At 48.6% G+C, this 20,260-nt stretch overlaps 1 protein-coding gene across 3 annotated transcripts in view; it reads left to right on the forward strand.

The window, feature by feature from the left end:
* Positions 1–20,260, forward strand: part of NR1H4 (nuclear receptor subfamily 1 group H member 4) — a 479,217-nt gene that overhangs the window by 76,626 nt on the left and 382,331 nt on the right. The gene's annotated exons all lie outside the window — the stretch shown is intronic.

Below are 20,260 nucleotides of genomic sequence, written 5' to 3' on the forward strand. Positions count from 1 at the left end.
TTGGCTGCTTTCTCTGGGTATCCCTCAGTCCCTTGAAGACTGTAGGCTTTTCCTCCGGGACAATCTCCCCTTGTACAGGGTCAGGAAGACTCCTTCCCTCTCTCAGCAGGCAGATAGGCTTCTAGGCATTGGACAGACCTACTGTGCCCCAGAAGAAAAGGCAAACTTCAAATGATGTCTCCTCTCTCTGAGGAGACTGGCTGTCATGCAGACACCTGCTCTGATCACACAGGACTCCTCTGAGTACTCTGCAGATCACTCCCTTCCTTAGTCATGATGGATTCATAACTGGAAAGAAGTTCCACTTTTATTCACATTTTATAGACAGGGTGTGGGTCCACTGTCACCAACATCAAAACTGGTTTGGGGTGGTTCTCCTTTTAAGTGTCCTTCTTAGTCTGCTCTCCAGGTACAGCCTTTGATGCTTCTCACAGCAGGTAGGCAAGTATCACTGGGGTTGCCTCAAAATTGGAGTGCCCACAACATAGGCACAGTGAAGTGAGAAGTTTCTGGACTTGGTTGTTATCAGCCTCTCTGAAACAGTGATCACAGACAGACAAAAAGACAGGTCTGCCCTATGAACGTCCTCACGTAGCAAAATAGAAAATGCAGTCCCACCCTTTACGCCTACCATCAATCAAACAACAGTACTAGGGAAGAACCAATCACCAGCCCATTGCTAATCAAAGTCCTCAGAGAATTTCTAAAGATAGAACCTCTCTCCATCCTCCTGGCATCAGTTTCTGGATCTCCACCCTCAGTCATGCAGCAAGGCCACTTCAACTATCTGGCAAAGCTGTCTTCATCCTGCAATGAGTGCTGTGTCAAACCAGGAGGACATTCAATCCAAATAGTGACCTGAACCTCAGTTATTCATCTTGGTGCAATATATCAGGTCCTTGGTCTAATGTGCCCAGTTGGATGTGTGTGGTGTCTACGACAAAATGTACTGTCTATGTTTTTAGAGTATTCCTTACAATGCATTCAGTTCTTTTATGTAATTATTGGTCTTGTAGATGGTGTTATTTGTTCTTTTTTTACAGATGCTTATAGATACTTTGATTGTTTTGTTTTGGTCGCACTAATTAATGACTTGTTTTACTTGTGTATGAATTTTAAACTGATTACATTTTTGTGATTTGTTTTAAACGTACATATAATATAAATTTGTATTGTAATATACTTTTTTATAACAACAAGAATAAAAGAAATGTATATTCTCAATGTTCTGGGTATACACAAAATTGTATGTTGCCACCGCCGCATTATGTGCAATACCCAGGACAGGGACAGTTGTCTCTGGTCCACTATCAGGGCAGGTCACAGGACAAGTCAATGACCTCACATAGTCAAGAATAAGCATAGGCCTCTGAGCATTCACTGGGTTAGTATGACGCTAGGGAAAAAATAAAAGTCACAATACCAGCTACTCAAGCAGTCAGGGTAGAGGAACCAGGGCCGGCGCTAGGCATGGGCAGCATGGCCGGCTGCCCAGGGCCCCGAGCTCAGCCCATCAACAGGGGGCCTCGCAAAAGTGTTTCCCCACCAGCCTCGCGCCTGTGGTGAGCACTGCGTGGCCCAGGGAAAGGCTGCCTCTCCTCTGGGCTTCGCAAGCATGTGTTAGAATAGGAGAAGAGGCCCCCCTCCCCTGTGCCTCGCAGCACTGGTTAATCGCTGTTAACCCCCCGGGAGGGGGGCCCTTTTCCCCAGGGCCGTGCAGCCCACATGTAGTGCGAGGCCCATCTGCATTTGCAGCTTTGACCTGTAATTGGGGACAGGGTCGGATTGCGAAGGCAAGCAGTCGAGCATTGGCCAATGGGCCGGTGCTGAAAGGTGTGACATGTGGGCCGGTTGTTAAAGGGCCTCAACTTCATTCCTGCCTCCCAGGCCATCATACTTCTGGCTTTTGTGTGCGGGGCGAAGGTGTTAAGTGTGGCAATCTGCCTTAATTGTGGCCAGGTGTTGCTCTAAGTGTTGTCATTCTCCCCTCAGCCCCCCAAGTGTCTTGCCCCAGACCGCTCCCCTGCCAGGCAATGAAATTAATGATGCTGTTGTTTAGGCCATCAGTCTATCAAGGGCCTCTCTGCCACGTGGGACACAGCCCTAACAAACAACACACTCCTCCGGTGCCTACTGTTGCCGGGCGGGCGGGCCACCAGAAAAACAAAATACAGATTTCCAGCCTATGTGGTAGGCCCCCCTCCCCGCTGGCAAACTCAGGGCCTCTGACATCACGTGAGTGACCTCGGCCAACTGGGAACGGGGACGGACCTATGTCAGAGAGGGCCCAACAACATGAACAGGTGTCATTTATATATACATTCGATCGGATCAATCCACCTATGTAACAACTTTAAAGTAACACCGGCAGGAACGACTGCAGCTACCTGATGTGATTGTGCGCTGCACTGGCACCATCACTGTCTATTACAAACACACACAGGCTCACAGTGCCTGGTACTTACGGTCTTGGGCCAGGGCCGTAGATGAGTCTGAGTCAGTACGGAGTCCGACTGTGGCGCATGTAGGCAGGGACTCTGGTCTGCTTAGTGTACATCTGAAGGGCGTCGCTTCGCTATTTCAAGGCATTACTACACACCTATTCTTGAATTACTTTAACAGCAGGCACTTGCTCACTTTGTGTAAGGAGAGGAGCGGCAATTCAGCATGGGGCGCCTCGTGGCCGCAGCGACTTCCGCCGCAAATGTCATCTGCTCGGGCATACTTCAGTGACTCCACTAGGGCAGAGGAGCGTCACCCCACTGCTTTCTCGCAGAGCGAGAAGCAGAAATATAAAATGCAAAAACTACCATTTTATGTTTCTGCTACTCACACTGCGAGAAAGCAGAAGTGTTTGGTTGGGGGCAGGCGGGGCTGCTTTAGGGCAGGGGAGGAGTGCCTTGCCCCCTGCTAAGGGCCCTGACTGTTTGGTCGGCCCTCCGGGACCGACCTAACCAGTCATGCACACTCTAGCCTTTCTCCATGTAGGCACCAATGCACCCTACATGGAGAAAACGGCCTCCCCATAGGCGCCTGGCTGGTCGGCGTCCCAACCAATCACAAAGCTGCCATTGGGGAGGGAGGCTGCCTGCTTCCTGTTCCTGCCAGAGGCAGGAAAGAAAGAGAGCAGGTCAGGAGCAGAGATAACACGAGACCTGGGAAGGTAAGTTTATTTAATTTTTTAAATAACCCCTGCGAGACTTCCCACCCGCGAGTCATGCTAGCCGCGACTGGATTTTACATGCAAATTAGAGGGGCCTCACATCTTCCCTTTCGCCCGGGGCCCAAGAAGTTCTAGGACCGGCCCTGAGAGGAACATGTCCTCATACCATGCAGAGGGCGACCCTACCCAAAAAGTGCTTCACTAACATTTCCATATACATCATCTGTAAAATTATGTATAGTGTAAAATGAACCATACGTGCCATTATGCACGATTCAGGTGGGATACTATGGATTTTTTAAGCCAAAAATGGCGTTAATATGGCTGTCTCCCACCTCTAATTGCCTCTTCTTTAATAGATGTCAACAGGAGAAATATATTCTCCTGATTATTTTTTTTAAATTCCCCACTTTCCTCTTCTAAAATGTTGGCATGTATGATAAACATGAAAATGACTGTGAAGTATGCATTAGGGGCATTTTAATACAAAAAAGGTTCAAAGAATTTGCTTAGTGGCCAAATGCATGGAAAAATATTTTGATTTATTGCTGCTCTCCGGCTTGGCAGAAGTCTTTGAGAGTCTTGAAAAAACGTATGCGGGACTGTCTGGATGCTTCTTCTTTATTTATTATGCACTTTTTCTAAGTATAGCAAGCAGTGGCAATGCTAATAGTCCTGGCTTTAAAAAATATTTTATTGTAACATGAAGCATTATAAGTGGATGGCATTGGATTGGATATGTATTTGTGTAGAAGCCAAGAACTCTAGAATACTATTGGCTTAGGTTTAAAAATCTGGTGACGGCTGCACTGTCATGCCAGACTTAAAATCTGTGTAGTTTAATAACTGCCCTCCTCCCATCTCTGCAGCTACCAGGGAAAAACAACATGACTTATCTAGTTATCGAAGACATTTTAATAGCATTACAATGTCATGTGTCTGGCCCTGAAAGTTCTCTGTCAGGCAGCTGTATAAATAAGCTAAATGGTTATAGCTGAGTGGAGGGCAAGCACTTTTTTTGTGGAAGCACACTACATCTGCCTAATCAAAACATGCACTCCTGGCTCCCAACATGCTGGTGGATATAAAGTTCCACTCTAGTGATACTCACATAATTGTCTGGCGATAGCTGCATCGTCAAGTCAGACCATAAAAATGAATCTGTCTTCCAGGAACAATGAATACACAGCATCCTGCACCATCCAGTGGTGTGTCTATATAAGCTGCCTCTTTAATAACGAATACAACAGGTCTACTTCCAATAAAAAAATCTATAACTGCATTTTGCAAGAGGGTTGGAGGTCCCTGGGTTGATTGGAGTATGGGGCATAATGCCTACTCTGCCAATTCTGCTTTGTGACAACTTTGGCTACTTATACAAAAGTGTAAAACAACAGTGGAGGGGGTAGTCTCATGAGATAGTAACAGAAACCAATTTAGCTAATCTCCAGTCAGAAGAATGGATCACTCACTATGTCCAGAATGAGCAGTAAGCATGTAGAGGTACTTTATAGTTCAAACTGGAGATCAATGGAACATCAAACAATACAGGAGGGAACCCAATGAGATATCTGTTGAACATTATTACAGTAGGGCTTGGAGACGGTAAGTACTGAGCTAGGGAGGTGGCAGTATTCTGTGCCAGAGGTAATCCTCACTGGATTGGATGGAACCACAGCACTAGTTCTAAGGGCAGCAACACTTGGAACAATCTGACGAGATTCACCAAGAGTAAGTATTTCCCGGAACGCAGGGCCTCACTCAAACAGCGATTCATTCGTCCCAGCAGGTGAAGTCCTCCTCCTTCATGTCCAGTGTGATCACTGTAAATTCCAGCACTTCCTCTTGCAGCAACTAACAGAACTGGAGAAGGTTATATAGATAAAGGGCCTGATTTAGATCTTGGTGTATGGGTTACAATGTCACAACGGTGACGGATTGCCCATCTGGCGAAATGTAAATCCCATTATATCCTATGGGATTTATATTTTGTTGGACGGGGTGTCCGTTACCGTTGTGACGGCGTAAAGAGTCCGCCAAGATCTAAATCAGGCCCAAAGTTCTTACTTGACTTGCAAAACACACAACAACTGTTTCATGGATCCTCTCACATTAACCCTTCTTTCTGTGACAATTCTGGTTCGACATCACCAGTGGGTAAAGTGGTTTCCTTGGGAGACAGGACAGACCACGTGCTAGAGGCTAGCTCATTTAGTAACTATAACAGCAATTTCTCACCATGTGCCCAAGTCCGAGTTTTTACTTAGTCCGGGGAAAATCATTCGGTCTTGTTTGTAAATCAGCACACTTTGTGGAACCTACTGCTTTTGAGGTGTAAACCACTTTTGGACACTGTTTCCTCAGAAATGCTGCAGGTAAATTAATTTATTTTCCATTTTTTGCCATCCACTTGCATTTTCAGCATATAAAAAAATATGGAAACATTCCAAAAGTCTGCGATAGGCATGTTTATTTCAGGCTTCGTGCCTCTCACAAGTGCATGTATGCAACTTGTACATTTTTATAGCAGGAAATTATGTTGCATTAGTACAATTCTTCAGTTAATCACTGATTTATTCTGTTAATCAGTAGTTCTCAAGATACATTCTTCGAAAAGATGGCTTTAATTGGAAATATGTGATAGTCTTGGCAAGATGTTCATTAAGCCTTTTGATGAGCAGGCTATAAACTGGCTTTTCGAGCTCAGGCAGTGAAAACAGTATTCCTGCGGTACACAGCAGATTAGCTCAATCTGACAACTTCGTTCTTCCAAATGAAAACAGCAGCCTTTACAATGGCTGTTAAGTGAACATGGTCAGCGACTAGCTGCCGCCTCCCCCCCAATCCGGCACCCAACACCCAGGAACGTGGACACGAGACGTGTTTTACTCTTTGGAAGGCGGGCGCTAGTCGCCCGGCCGTATTTATTAAAGTATGAAATTAAAAAAGGTTTTAATTGCATAATCAACAATGAATACAAAAATCAGCAGGACATTCAGTTATACAATTGTTATCAACAAGTTTGAGAGCCTGACCTTAACAAAACTCTAATACAAGTTGTTCCTAGCTTAAACTAAACATCCTACACTTGATTTTTGTACATTTCTGGCCATATGGCAGGGTCACTACCGGTGTCAGGTCCTACAAACTGCGCCTCCCCCCTAGAAGTGCGCATGCGCAGTGTTACCCCGGGAATTGCCCGGTCTACGCCCTAAACTCCATTTACCCACTAAAGGAGGGCCCTTACTCTGCGCCGGTGGCGTCATGAGTCCACGCGCGCGGGGTGGCTACCAGCCTAAGGAAAGCGTGAACTACTCCTACCCGCGCTCCTTTGCATATTACCTTGCCCCTGGAGTACTGGGAGTGGCCCGCAGGCCCCTCCCCCCGGGCGGGAACCTCCATAGGATGATGCCCGCCCCCTCAGACCTCAAATATGTGCTCACCGATAATGACCTTACCGCATGCCCCATACCTAATAAATACGACGACCTATGGAAAAAATTCTAAAGGACAACTACACTGGCTAATAAATAACAGTATCCACGCATAGCTAAAAGGGGAAAAAAGGCCTAACGACACATGGCATAAAATTACAATTCGGTTCACTCATGTTACACAAAATCACAATATCAACGTATAGCTACAAAGGGAAAAAAGGCCTAAAGACACATATCTTCAAATACAGTTCACTTCACACATCACTTTTCTACAAAGGGGAAAAAATCCTAACAACAGATCACAAAATACAACAACAGCCTACTCTCTCCCGCGATCTATACCTTTGAAACTTACCATTAAACCGGACATAACGCTGCTTAAACTTTGTACCAAGGGATGGTGGGTGGGAAACAAAGAAGCCCCGAACGCGGGGCACAACGTTCAGCGAGGGAGCGTCCAGGGACAAGGCGGTCTCCTGGGCGCTCCCTACCTCTTATTCCCGAGGGGCCGGGTGGCCCCTCCTATCGCCCGCCCCCCCCGACCCGGAACCACTCCATTGAATCCGGGTCAGGAGGGGCGCCGGCCAATCGGCGGTGGGCCGCGCCCCCAGGGCACGCCCCCACCGTCGAAGGACACGAGGGGAAAGGGGGTGAGACGGTCGCCGCGCCGCCATGCGTGCGGGGGGGCCGAGGGCCCCCCCTTTTCACATGGTCAGCGACTAGCTGCCGCCTCCCCCCCAATCCGGCACCCAACACCCAGGAACGTGGACACGAGACGTGTTTTACTCTTTGGAAGGCGGGCGCTAGTCGCCCGGCCGTATTTATTAAAGTATGAAATTAAAAAAGGTTTTAATTGCATAATCAACAATGAATACAAAAATCAGCAGGACATTCAGTTATACAATTGTTATCAACAAGTTTGAGAGCCTGACCTTAACAAAACTCTAATACAAGTTGTTCCTAGCTTAAACTAAACATCCTACACTTGATTTTTGTACATTTCTGGCCATATGGCAGGGTCACTACCGGTGTCAGGTCCTACAAACTGCGCCTCCCCCCTAGAAGTGCGCATGCGCAGTGTTACCCCGGGAATTGCCCGGTCTACGCCCTAAACTCCATTTACCCACTAAAGGAGGGCCCTTACTCTGCGCCGGTGGCGTCATGAGTCCACGCGCGCGGGGTGGCTACCAGCCTAAGGAAAGCGTGAACTACTCCTACCCGCGCTCCTTTGCATATTACCTTGCCCCTGGAGTACTGGGAGTGGCCCGCAGGCCCCTCCCCCCGGGCGGGAACCTCCATAGGATGATGCCCGCCCCCTCAGACCTCAAATATGTGCTCACCGATAATGACCTTACCGCCACAGGCCAGTATTGTTAACCGACGATCTGGCCTCCCCCTCTAGCCCCTGCCTAAGGACACACTCCTCCTATCCCAGCCCTCTAGCCAAGCCCAGATATTGTCAGACCATAGGACATTACCCTCTTCTGTCAAATGAACCCCGTCCTTCAAGTAATACTTGTGACCCCAGATGCACCCATGAGGTATTGACTGTAACACGGGGGTTCGAAACAACCTATCCAACCGTGTGTTGATCCTCTTTACCGAGTGATTCAACGCCCTGACCGAATGACCCCCCCGCCACTGAAGTCGAGGTATGAGTTGTGACCATACTAGTGTGCACCCGGGGCAGGTCCTAGCTATCCAACCCGCTGTTGAGATAATCTCCTCAATCAAGATGCGCCTGCCCAGTGTTGCCAAGTCGTTCTCCCCAAGGTGAAGTATCACCACTGACGGTGGAGACTGCTGGCGTGCTAACAGCCCTTGGAAGAATCCCCTAAACTCGTGAAGACACAACCCTCCTCTGCCAAAGAACGTGATATTCAACCCTAGTTGTGCCGCCCTTTCCTTCTTGTCACCTGACAGGAAGACACATTCCGCTCGCTTCACATATGAATGACCGACAATCCAGACATTGTTCCTTGTTGTTTCCTGTTCGCCGCTCCGTGCCGATGAATATTGGCGGTGCCCGACGACAAATTCCTCCCCTGCGTAACAGGTCTGAGAAACTGTAAGAGAGCGGAAAGAGACCAAGCGTGAGTGACAAGTAATCATAGCATGTCAATCCGAACATAACGTTTATAGCAGTCTGACGACCACCTCCCAATTGTCTTCACTCTTTCCACCGGGAGGCCCCCCGCCACCGCCTCAGTTGCTGCCCCAATCCTGAAGGAATGAGATCCAAAATCTCTAGGATCAAGACCCGCTTTTGTAACCCCTATTTCGAACACTCTCCTGAATTGATACCTGGTCAAGGGGCTCCCGTCGGCGTGACAGAGCAACGCCCTGCCTGCTGAACCGACCAATAGTCCCATGAGTGATTCTACGTGCCTCACCGGGCAGCACGGGTTGGCGGGGGCCCGTTGCAGAACTATGGTGTGACCCCTAGCTTCTTGATCGGTCTTTGATTTCTGGATAATCACCCACATGGTGTCACCCCTTATCGTCACCCCAGCCTTCTGCAAGCCACCTAGTATGTCAGACTTGGATCCTGCCACAAGTTCACTAATTCTCAGTGCCCCATAAAATGCCAGGGAGAATGCCGCCCTAAAAAGAAGCACTTCCCACTCCGAGTTACAAACAATCTCCAGCATGCCCAGTAAGGCTGTTAGCCGGGCCAACCCCATGGGCTTCCTCTTATCCTTCTGGTGTCCCTGAATACGGCGCCATCCCCTTAAAGCCTTGCGTATCATAAAGGTATTAGTGGGATCCCGGAAGCCCCTAGCTTGAGCGAAGAATGACACTGCTGCCCTATGTCTGGTTGCCGCTGCCACTGAGCGCCCCTCTTTGTGCATCCATTCTAAATAGGCTGCAAACCCATCCTCCTTTGCCCAAAGCACTTCCCACTGTGGCCCCAAGAAAGAACAATAAGACAGAAACGCCCCTTCGTAAGCCGTCTTGGTCCTGGGGGCTAGGCTAGCGACCACGAGGTCCTGTAATCTGGGGCACCAATCTGCCAAAGTACTGCTGGGAAGTGTGCTGGCGAGGGGTCTGCTGTGGGGAGATGTTCCCTGAAAACCTGCATTTTGAAGCGAGAAAGGGAGTCAGCAGCATTGTTTAAAACACCAGGGACATGTTTGGCTCTAAAATTAGCATTCAGTTTAAGGCACCGCAGAACAATTTCTTTGATCAGACGAAGTATGAAAGGACACCGCGCCCCCTGCTGATTGATACATTCCACCACTGTCATGTTATCTGACCAAAACACCACTGATTGGTTACATAGGTGTTCGGGCCAAACCATCAGTGCCACCCATATTGGAAAAAGTTCCAGGAAGCCAATGTTGCTGAGCAAACCCCATGTGTTCCATTCTTCTGGCCATTGTTGAGCGACCCACCTATTCCCTAGGATGGCACCAAAGCCCACACTACCGGCCGCATCAGTCCATAGTCCCAACTCCGCCGATGTCGTGAGCGGGCCGGGCCAGACCACCCTACCGTTAAAATCTTCCAGGAATGCCATCCAAATAAGCATATCCTGGCGAATTTCAGACGATAGGCGCGTGCGGTGGTGCTTTTCCCTCAGCCCCCTCATCGCGTGCGCGATGGAGCGAGAGAAGGGGCGAGCCATTGGGATGATTCTTAGTGCGAAATTCAATTGCCCTACCACCTCCTGTAATTGCTGCAAAGTGACCTTCTCCTTCCGGAGGCATAACTGTAGCGATGTCTTGAATTTGCACACCTTGTCCTTAGGTAGTCTAAAACATCTCTCCATTGAGTCAATCTCGATGCCCAGAAATTCCAAGCAGGTGGTCGGGCCCACCGTCTTCCCAGGCGCAAGCGGGACCCCAAAAGCCCGCATGAGCACGCAAAATTCCTGCAATGCCAGTGCGCACTCCTGAGAACCCGCTGTACCGAGGAAGAGGAAATCATCTAAGTAATGCATGACCCTTTGATGGCCCGTCACTTGTCTCATGGCCCATTCAAGAAATGAACTAAACATCTCAAAGTAGGCGCAAGAAATAGAACAACCCATAGGCATGCATTTGTCCATGTAGAACCTATCCCTAAAGGTGAAACCTAAAAGATGCTGGTCCGCCGGGTGGACTGGGAGGAGGCGGAAGGCGGATTCTATGTCTGATTTCGCCATCAGCGCCCCGGGTCCAGTGGCCTGCAATAAGGTAACAGCCTGATCAAAAGAGGCGTACTTAACACTACAGATACCTTTGTCAATGGCGTCATTCAGTGACGCCCCCTTTGGCGCTGACAGGTTATGAATCAATCTGAATTGCCCCTTCTCTTTCTTGGGGACAACTCCCAGTGGGGAACACACAAAATTGGGTACTGGCACTGCAGGAAAAGGGCCAGTTATCCTGCCTAAGGAAAGCTCCTTGTCAATTTTGGCGGCCACAACTGCCGGATTGTGTTTGACTGATAATTGATTTCTACAGTGCGCCCTGCCTGTGTATCCCCCGGCCGGGATCCTAAAACCTTTAGAAAAACCTTCCTGGAGTAGGGTGGCCGCTTTGTGGTCAGGGTATCTGTTCAACAATGGAATCATTGCCACCACATCCACTGGAGTGGGGGGGCGTAACCTGTCTGACTTATAGTGGCTTTCCCCTACCCCTCTGTCCTGTGTTACCTTGCTTGGACCTACAGGTAGTTTCTGGATGAGAGGGGTGCCCACAGGAGGAACATGCATGCCTAAACTTACACGCGGCCCTTGTGCAGGTACGCCTATTAAAATCCCAGCACACCCCTTTCTTCTCTGGCCCACCTGCCCTAAATTTCCCAGGTACTTCACTCGTTTGGGGGGGCCGAAAGGGCTGCTGCGGTCTAGTGAACACCTTGACCGCACCGAACTGAGGGGGAGGTGCAGTGTCAGAGAACTGTTTGTGCCAAGCCATGGAATCTACCGAGTCCCATGGCAACGATCTATTGAATTCCAATGCCTTCCTAAAATTGACATCATAACCCTTCCATGCTTCCCCAGAATACTGTTGACTCCACCCCACAATCCTGCTCGAGTAGCAAGCCAATGCAGCCTGCAGATCTGGAGGACGCTCAGCCTTAATTGCAGTGAAAACAGCCCATGCTTGCATCCAATTATTGAGATTTTCCTCAACCCTGAATCTAGTACACTGCGCCCTCCATTCACTTGGGAGCATCCACTCTTTCAGTGCTTTTGCCTGCTCCATTTCCCTATTATCCAACAATAAAGAATAAATGTACACGTATTTATCAGCCCAAATCATTTCTTTCACAGCTAATGACACATGCTGAGCTAGATTTTCGCTCCTGGAAGGTATCACACCGTCCCCCAAGAGCGGCAATGCCACTTCCTTACCAAGTGCGGGCACCGGGGGCGGCTGCCCTTTAACTCCGTCCAGCTGGGGAACACTTGGACCTGCAAGGGGAGAAGAAATTGGCAATGCAACACTGTCGGCGACCGGTGCCGATCTGATTTTTTCTACAAACCTTGCCGCCTCTGCCGCATGGTCTGCAGAATTCGGGAAGGCTCCCCCTTTTTGGAGCCATGGCATCATGGCCGTTAACTGAGATAACAATTCGGGTGGCATTGAATCTACATTACCCCCCGGGACAACAGGTACCACTGGGGTTATGCCCAGTGGTCCTGGCACAGCTGGCAGGGCGGGCGCCGGGTGTGGCCAGCCTGTACCCGGGATTGTGGGCACCGGTGCGGGAGCAGACCCAGCGTCTACTGGTTGACCTGCCGGCACCGGCACCACAGGGGCAATGGGTGTAGGCACATGCGGGGGTGGGACCACCGCGGGCGGTGCGGCGGGTAACGGATCCACTGGGCCTGGGGTGGGAACCGCCTCCTTGGGTCTTTTGGATCTAGGTTTCCCTTGTGGAGTGACAAATTCCCCTCTTGGCACTGGTGCCACCCTCTTGCGGATCGGTCGCCCGGACGGGCCCGGTGCCTCACTCTCTCTGTCATCCAACCGAGCTTCCCGCTCCTTAATTTGTCCTAGCTGTTGCTTAATGTCGCTCATCTCCCGCATCATAGCCCGCATCATAGCCTCCATGTTGGACCCCCTTTTACCACCCCTTGGGCCTGGCATGACGCTTACCCCAAAAACACCCGCTGCCTACTCTCTTAGTTCCCAACAGGTCAACTGTGTGTACCTTGCAGATGGAGGGTCACCAGGGGGCTTTAGGCACCATGCAACGGCGACCGCAACACCAGCGGCTTGTCCGCTTATGTAAGGGGTGAGTAAACCTAATCTAGACCCACCCGGCGGCCACCAGGAGCGATGAGTGCTAGCCCCCCGTACCCCTCTTACCGACCCCTCCTGTGTCCTCGCCGGCGATGACGGTCTGCGGTCACAGCCCCCACCACGTTGCGTGCTCTGTCTGCGAGTGAAACGTGCCGATAATGTTGTTAAGGTAACCTGTAATTGAAAAAGTATTAATACTGTGCAATTAAAACAGGAACAGGTTTTAGGAGACCCAACTTAAATACCGACCTTCCAAATAACACTTAAGCCCAAGGCCGGTACACTATTGAGCAAAGACTTGTAATTATTCCGGTTTTGTGCCACTACTTGAACAACAAGGCACTTAATGGTTATTACCACAGTAGGAAAACACTTTATGAAATGACACCTCTTCTGTATATTTGAACAAAGAATCACACCCTATTTGATACCCTACAGTAGTGAAAAAACACTTAAAGAGATGCCGCCTCGTTTTCTTAAAATTGCACACTCTGCGTCACAATCAGTACAATGGATTATACTAAATACTCAGATGCAGCCTCCCTAATCAATTATAACGCAATACTGGAATGCAGCGTGAAAACAGTTACATAAATGCCCCCCCGGTTTGTACACTTCTCATAGGGTCTCCCATCCAGGTGCTGCCCTGGTCGACCCTGCCTCGCTGCTTTCTAATCAGTTTCAAATTGCCCTCCCCGGCCTGTTTCTTGTTGTACCTCCAAGTGCGCGCCAAAATTGCCTATTCAGCGACAATAGCGGCGCCTAGTTCTTTGCTGGTCCAGGCGAGGCACGAACTCACAACCTCGGCATGCCTCAATGCAATTACCGCTGTATAAGTGCCGCGCGCTAACCGATAGCTCGACTGGAGCTCACTGTTCATATATCTCCCTCGATAGTCAGGCCGCCCCTCTGCACGCACTCACCCAGTACACTTCCTTCCCGTTACAAGTATCGCGGACCCCTTCTACGACCGGGGCTAGATCAGCAGTGGCCCGGGCTGCAGGCGAGCTGTCGACGCCTCACACTCTACTGCCTGGCTGTTCCCCGGTCACAAGCACCAAATCCCGCTCTACCGCGGCCTTACCCCAGTCCTCAACCGTCCGCCCCTGAGCCTCAAGCGGCCGAACCACGCTCGATACCTGAGCTTCACGCGGCCGCACCACGCTCTCCCAAGACCTCACTCCCGCTGCAGTAATGGCGACGCGGCTGGTCCAATGAACACCGACCCGACGCTCTGCACCGCTCCCCACTCACGACGCGGTCCAAAAAGCGAATCTGCAAAAGAAAGCAAAACAGTTTAAAAAAAACAAAGAAGCCCCGAACGCGGGGCACAACGTTCAGCGAGGGAGCGTCCAGGGACAAGGGGGTCTCCTGGGCGCTCCCTACCTCTTATTCCCGAGGGGCCGGGTGGCCCCTCCTATCGCCCGCCCCCCCCGACCCGGAACCACCCCATTGAATCCGGGTCAGGAGGGGCGCCGGCCAATCGGCGGTGGGCCGCGCCCCCAGGGCACGCCCCCACCGTCGAAGGACACGAGGGGAAAGGGGGTGAGACGGTCGCCGCGCCGCCATGCGTGCGGGGGGGCCGAGGGCCCCCCCTTTTCATTCTGCCAAGGCCATCTTATTAGACATTCCTCAATCTTCCCATACCCTTCTTAAGGCTTCTCTCACTTCAGGAGCCCAAAGCTCCTCTTCCAAGAGGACATTTGATCACATCTGCTCAATCTGGAGAGATTCACATTACCTTTTGTAAGGAAGAATTAGATTCAAGATTTGCTCTCATATCCAAAGCCATGATTTAACAAGCATTTACAATGCAACGGTTTCGCCTTTGTAAAAGTTAGAGCTATTGGCATTGTAAATGACATTTTGTTTTATTTATGTGTTGGTTTTGAAAACAGATAAATTAATAGCATTGTCATTTAAAATGCCAATAGCTTAATCTCTCGCAAATGGGCGATACCTGGAGAGAACAAAGATTAGGGCCCCCAGAATGCACTGGTATGCTCCATGAAAGCAGAGGTTGAAATACAGCCTTCTGCATGCGACCCCTAGGAACTCACAGGGCACCTGCTGCTGCACACACAGCACCGCCATGTTACTTATTCGAGAAGCCATGAGTTTGCCATGGACAGTACCCCACGTGTAATGCTATTCGATATGTTCGGCTAGATGAGGGTGAACCAGGCAATACCAGAAATTTGCCTACACCACAAAGCCCCCTTTTCGAAGTTCTGAGTGTATAAGGCAATGGTGCATGTGTCCCTTAAGTTAGAAGCACTACAAACGTATTTAAAAGAGAATTTATCAATGTTGGGAGGTGCAAGCGGTAGGACGGGGATACATTATCCGACTGGCTGGAAGTAATTGTATACATGTGTTCAAACTAATGAGGCCCCGGAGAAAAGTGTTCTCACAAGACAGGCCTGGGATTTAATAACGTCCCCATGAAGCGCGGTACAATAGGACTGTTCATACAGAGATGGGCTGCGCTGGAGCCCCTCAGACAGCTAACTACACCTCAGGCCCAGCAAAGGGAAGCTGTATAAGGGAATGTATGAAAAACGCGAACAATACCGCCAAACCGGGGCAGCCCGGACAGAAAGTAAAGCGCAAAACAGCAAACATTTAATTAGTGTCTTAATATCATCCCCTCCGCCCCCCACAAGCAAGGCTTTTTAATTACTGAATGTAGAAACAGAATACAAGTCGTAAAAAAAGAAGTGGGGGGGACGCCATCACCGGAAGTGACGTCATTAAAGGTAGCGAGCTCCTCTTCACAGAGAGGCCAAAGAGTGAAGTCGAGCTGTTTGGCAGGGGGGACGGCGTACGCCCGGTAAAATAAGTCGGGGGACGCCATCCACCCGCGTGGTACCCCGACTCGAGCCCTGACGAGACTGTATACATCCAAGAGTGGTATGATAAGATGGCAATCCAATACAGCTTTTCGGTATACACTTGAAAACATGGCCTGTGTACTATTTGTTTGGATCAAAATCAATAAGAGCTTATTTTCACAATTTTAAGAAAACACTGGAAAATACCCACTGTAATTTCTAAAAAAGCCTCTTAAAACAGAGACAGCCGAAGCGGACATGAGCGCTTTATTGTGCTATGTGGAAATCTCAGTCTCCACCCTCACCCCCATCCCCATCCCGCCCTTTTTATCTTCCGTATGGTTTACGATATATGTACATTTATTTTAGACCATTCAGCAAATGCAAATGAACTCTTTGCACTGCTCACTGTTCGGTGTCAGTGTGCTTTCAAGAAGCGGTCTTAAGAATTGCAATATGTGATGATACAGTGGCGTAGCAAAGATGCTGTGCGCACAGCTCTCGAGTGTCCCAGTTCCAAATGTGCTTAGCTCAGTCAGTCCTCAATTTTTCTATGAATTCTGAGATTTGTAGTGCTGATTTTATCATGAGTTGAGCTGGATTACAAATAGCAGCATGCAACATTTAAGCATGGAACCTGTTTGTTTGAGGGCAATGGTGGTATGCTCCATATGGGATTTGTTTTGGGGTCAGATATGATGTCCAGACTAGGAGTGCTTCTCCTGCATCATGAGAAGATGCCTCTAAATGTGGAATGGCGTTAGAAGGTACGAGAAGTGTCTGAAATGTATACAAAACTTAATTGGGTTTGGTTGGAAAGGTGTGGGTGATGTGTACCGGTATGCAGGGCTCTCAAATTCCCCTGGTTCATGTGAAACTACTGCACCCAGTCCGATTTTCTGCTTTGCATTCTGGGACTTGCAGGATTTTTTTTTAGCCCTTTCTGGAATCAGGACTACAAACTCCAGAATGCAAAGCAACAGCCTGGTTGGGATAAGCTAATCACGCACGGATATGGGAAAATTGAGATGTCTGTTACTGAGCTAATGAAAGCAAGTAGGATGGCAAGGTGATACACTCTCTCTAGGTTATTGTGGATACTATCTCTAGTACTGAACGTTTTACCTACAAATATTTCCTTTCAGGCTTGCCATTTAATTCGTTATATGCAGGAAACACAACGCTATCACCCTGAATGCATTAGGGTATCATACAAACTTCAGGAGTGGAAAATGTCCGTAATGACCTGGAGTAAGGAAGGTGGTCACCCTAGAAAACGGGCCCCTTTGGCCGCAGTTTGGCACTAATATCCATAATATTGATGACAACAGCACCTCACAACCTTGTGTCCCGGTGCCACTGCACCTGCTGCACTATTGATAGATTACAGCCCTGGGGAATCATCATGCAAGCAGGCGTACATGCTCTCACATTTTTGGGAGTGGGCTGAGAACCTGTTTTTTTTATCCCAGGTGTCTAAAGCTGTACCATAGTAGCTCGGAAATTTCCCCGAGTTAATGCAAGAATTTTAAACAGAACAAGTTGGAAACCGGGAACAAGATTTGCCTCGCTCCTATCCCGACGGGTTATGTCTAAAGTTCATATTCATGTTTGGACTGTTAGACACCTCACACGCAAAAACAAAACAGGTGCTCGGCTCAGCCTTATAAGGCCCTTGGTGTACGCCCACTGTACCGTTTCGACACCAGCGTTTACCTGCTAAAAAGTGACTTTTGATTTAAACATACATTTATAAAAGAGCTTGACATTTGCTCACGGGACGAGCCGGTTTTAAACGGAAGTGCCTAAACATGTACCCTCTGCCTATATGATGCCCATTCATCTTTAGACAAGCATTTACAATGCAATGGTCTCGGCATTATTATTGAAGGTGAATAAAACTTGCCATATGAATAGGAACATTAAAAAAATAGGTAATAAAAAACGCATATCACTACAAGTAATTATTTGTTTTTATTTTGTAATGCTTTCAAGTATGAACACCATACCATTGGTTGACGAAGTACTCAAAACATGCAGTAAACCACACAATACGAGACTGCAACGATTATTAAGGGCACCAATATATTATGCAATATGATTTAATGATGCCTACATAACCCATGTGCTCTTCCCTCCATCTCTCTTGACTTCTGGAATTCCCACCGAGAAACCGCACCTCTCAGAGAGGAAGTGTGCTCTTCAGAGGCGTACCCGGTTCAAACAGTGCTTCATAAAGTGAAGTTTCAGAGACCCTTGAAAACATGGAGGAGGCAGGTATCGCGAAGGGGGGTTACATGGCACTATCAAACCCCACCCTGGTACAAATATCAGACCAGTAAATTACATTAATAAACAACCTTGTACTTTAATGCAGGACATTTGTCTTTCGAGAAAAAAAAAAACTTACAGTGGCCAGTACGGGGATCGAAGCCGCAACCTTGGTGTTATTAGCACCACGCTCTAACCAACTGAGCTAACCGGCCCTGAAGGTAACAGTGCAAAGGAATGTTTTCATTAGATAGAACTGGGTAGGTTATCATAGGTGCAGAATAAACACATTGAGGCGCTCCGACAGTTCTGGGTTGACTCATTTGCACATACAAGGAAAGAGCACGTACATAAATCACCGATGGTACTGAAGGCGCTTCATTAATAACACTGACACGATTAGCAAGTCCAGGTAAAGATAGACCGAAGACCAGCATCACTCCACAGCTCCCCGCCCCCTCCCACGTACTTTGCACAGAGGGCAAGCTTATGAAAGTGTAATAAGTCCGTTTCCTTGTCAGGATAGTGAAGATGATTGAAAAGCGGGGGACACAACACTTTACCACACACACCTTTTCTATTTTCTCGTTTATTATCATTGTTTAGTGACACCCTTCTGACGAGGATGAATTGATAAGCTATGTATAGCTGCCACCTTATAATGGATAAGCATTCATGACACAGCTGTGCCCCCACCCCAGAATAATTAAAATATAGATGCTCATAACCCCCATCTCTAGGCGACCCTCTTTCTTCCGGACTGTACCTGCTCCTTGACAGCCAGCCTCAGGGGCGCCAATACTTCTTCCATGGCTTTCCTAGGCAGTTCTGGCTCTAGCTTCTGCTGCTTCCTCTGCGGTGCTCTCTCCTGCAGACGGCGGGGTGCTGCGGCCAGACCCCGGGTGGACCGCTGGAGCATGGGGCTGCGCTGGCCGGGGAGCAGAGTGCGGCAGAGCAGAGTTCTAAGCAGCAGCATGGACAGGGAAAGGCGGGGCTCCGGGCTGCATGATGAAATCTCTGCCTGGCCGGCTCCGGAGAGCGACCCGGTAATTCATCAAATGCAGAGCGTGATTCCTGCTCAAAAAGATCGGCCATGTTTGAATGGTGCAGTTATCGTTTGATAACATTGCAAGTTCGCGGGTTGCTATACAAACTATACATTGGACATCTTTAATGGCCTATTATTTTTGTAGATACTGTTTCATAGAAGATGAACAGATAGTATGAGTAACATTTTTTCAAAAAAATAATGTTTTATATTGTTTAAGCATCACAGTAAATATTTGTGCTTGAAAGAACATGCCACGTGCAAGCAGCCCCACCGCAGTCTTTCTACACAATAATGATAATTAACAAAATGGCGGCCACGCCCTGTTCTCTAGTCGACGCCAGACATGGGGAGCCAGTAATTTTAAACAAGCAACTGGAATACGTTAAGTTACATTAGGCAAAAGTGACAATTGAGAGCAAACAAAATACAAGTCAGGTCCCGGGCCGCGCTGTGATTGGCTGACGTCACGGGGGTGTCCCGGGCCGGCAGCCAATCACAGCGCGGCCCGGGAATGACGTCACAGGGGTGTCCCGGGCCGGCAGCCAATCGCAGCGCGGCCCGGGACAAAGGGGCGGGGCTTAAAAAAAGCAACAGAAACGCCCCCGAATCGCGTTTTCAGGAGAAAGCGCGATTGACAGCCTCTGCCTCCCAATGGCTAGCCTCCATTTATGGAGCTAGCCAATTGGAAACAGAGGCTGTCCTAACCTCACTATTAGAAACAACAGATTTCGATCTGGGAGTGGCTTCGCCCCTCGCCAGGTTACGAAACCTAAAAAACCACCCTTTCAGGCTGGCCTGCTGAGGCTGGTCTGCTCGCCATCTCCTTTAAAGGAGCCATAGAGGAAACTCTCTGTACATGTAGAAACCGAAATTCCACATTTTAAAAACTGTAATAAGTTATTAAAAGGGGCAGTAACTAACCTGTGACACACTCTAGTCAGTTTACTCTTTCTCAGAAAGTTATTTGTACTAATGTGGACTCTCTTATCTTCAGTTGTTTTAAAAAAAGTTTTTTGTCTTAGCACTACTACCGGTTATTACTTGTTGTGTTCTAGTTAGTTTTAATCTCCACATAAAGTGCATTCATAACATCTCAGTGAATTCGTGGAATCAAAAAGAAAAAAGAAAATATATTAAATCAAGTAATATCCACTCTCCAGGTGACACATTTGCGGTTGTGCCAGTGACTTTTGAAATGGGAAAAGAAAAAATTGTATTGCTGGCATGCAATTTTGCCCTTGTCTTTAACAAACATTTGCACCAAC

Source organism: Lissotriton helveticus, chromosome 1_1 (genome assembly GCF_964261635.1).
Source record: "Lissotriton helveticus chromosome 1_1, aLisHel1.1, whole genome shotgun sequence".
Lineage (NCBI taxonomy): Eukaryota > Metazoa > Chordata > Amphibia > Caudata > Salamandridae > Lissotriton > Lissotriton helveticus.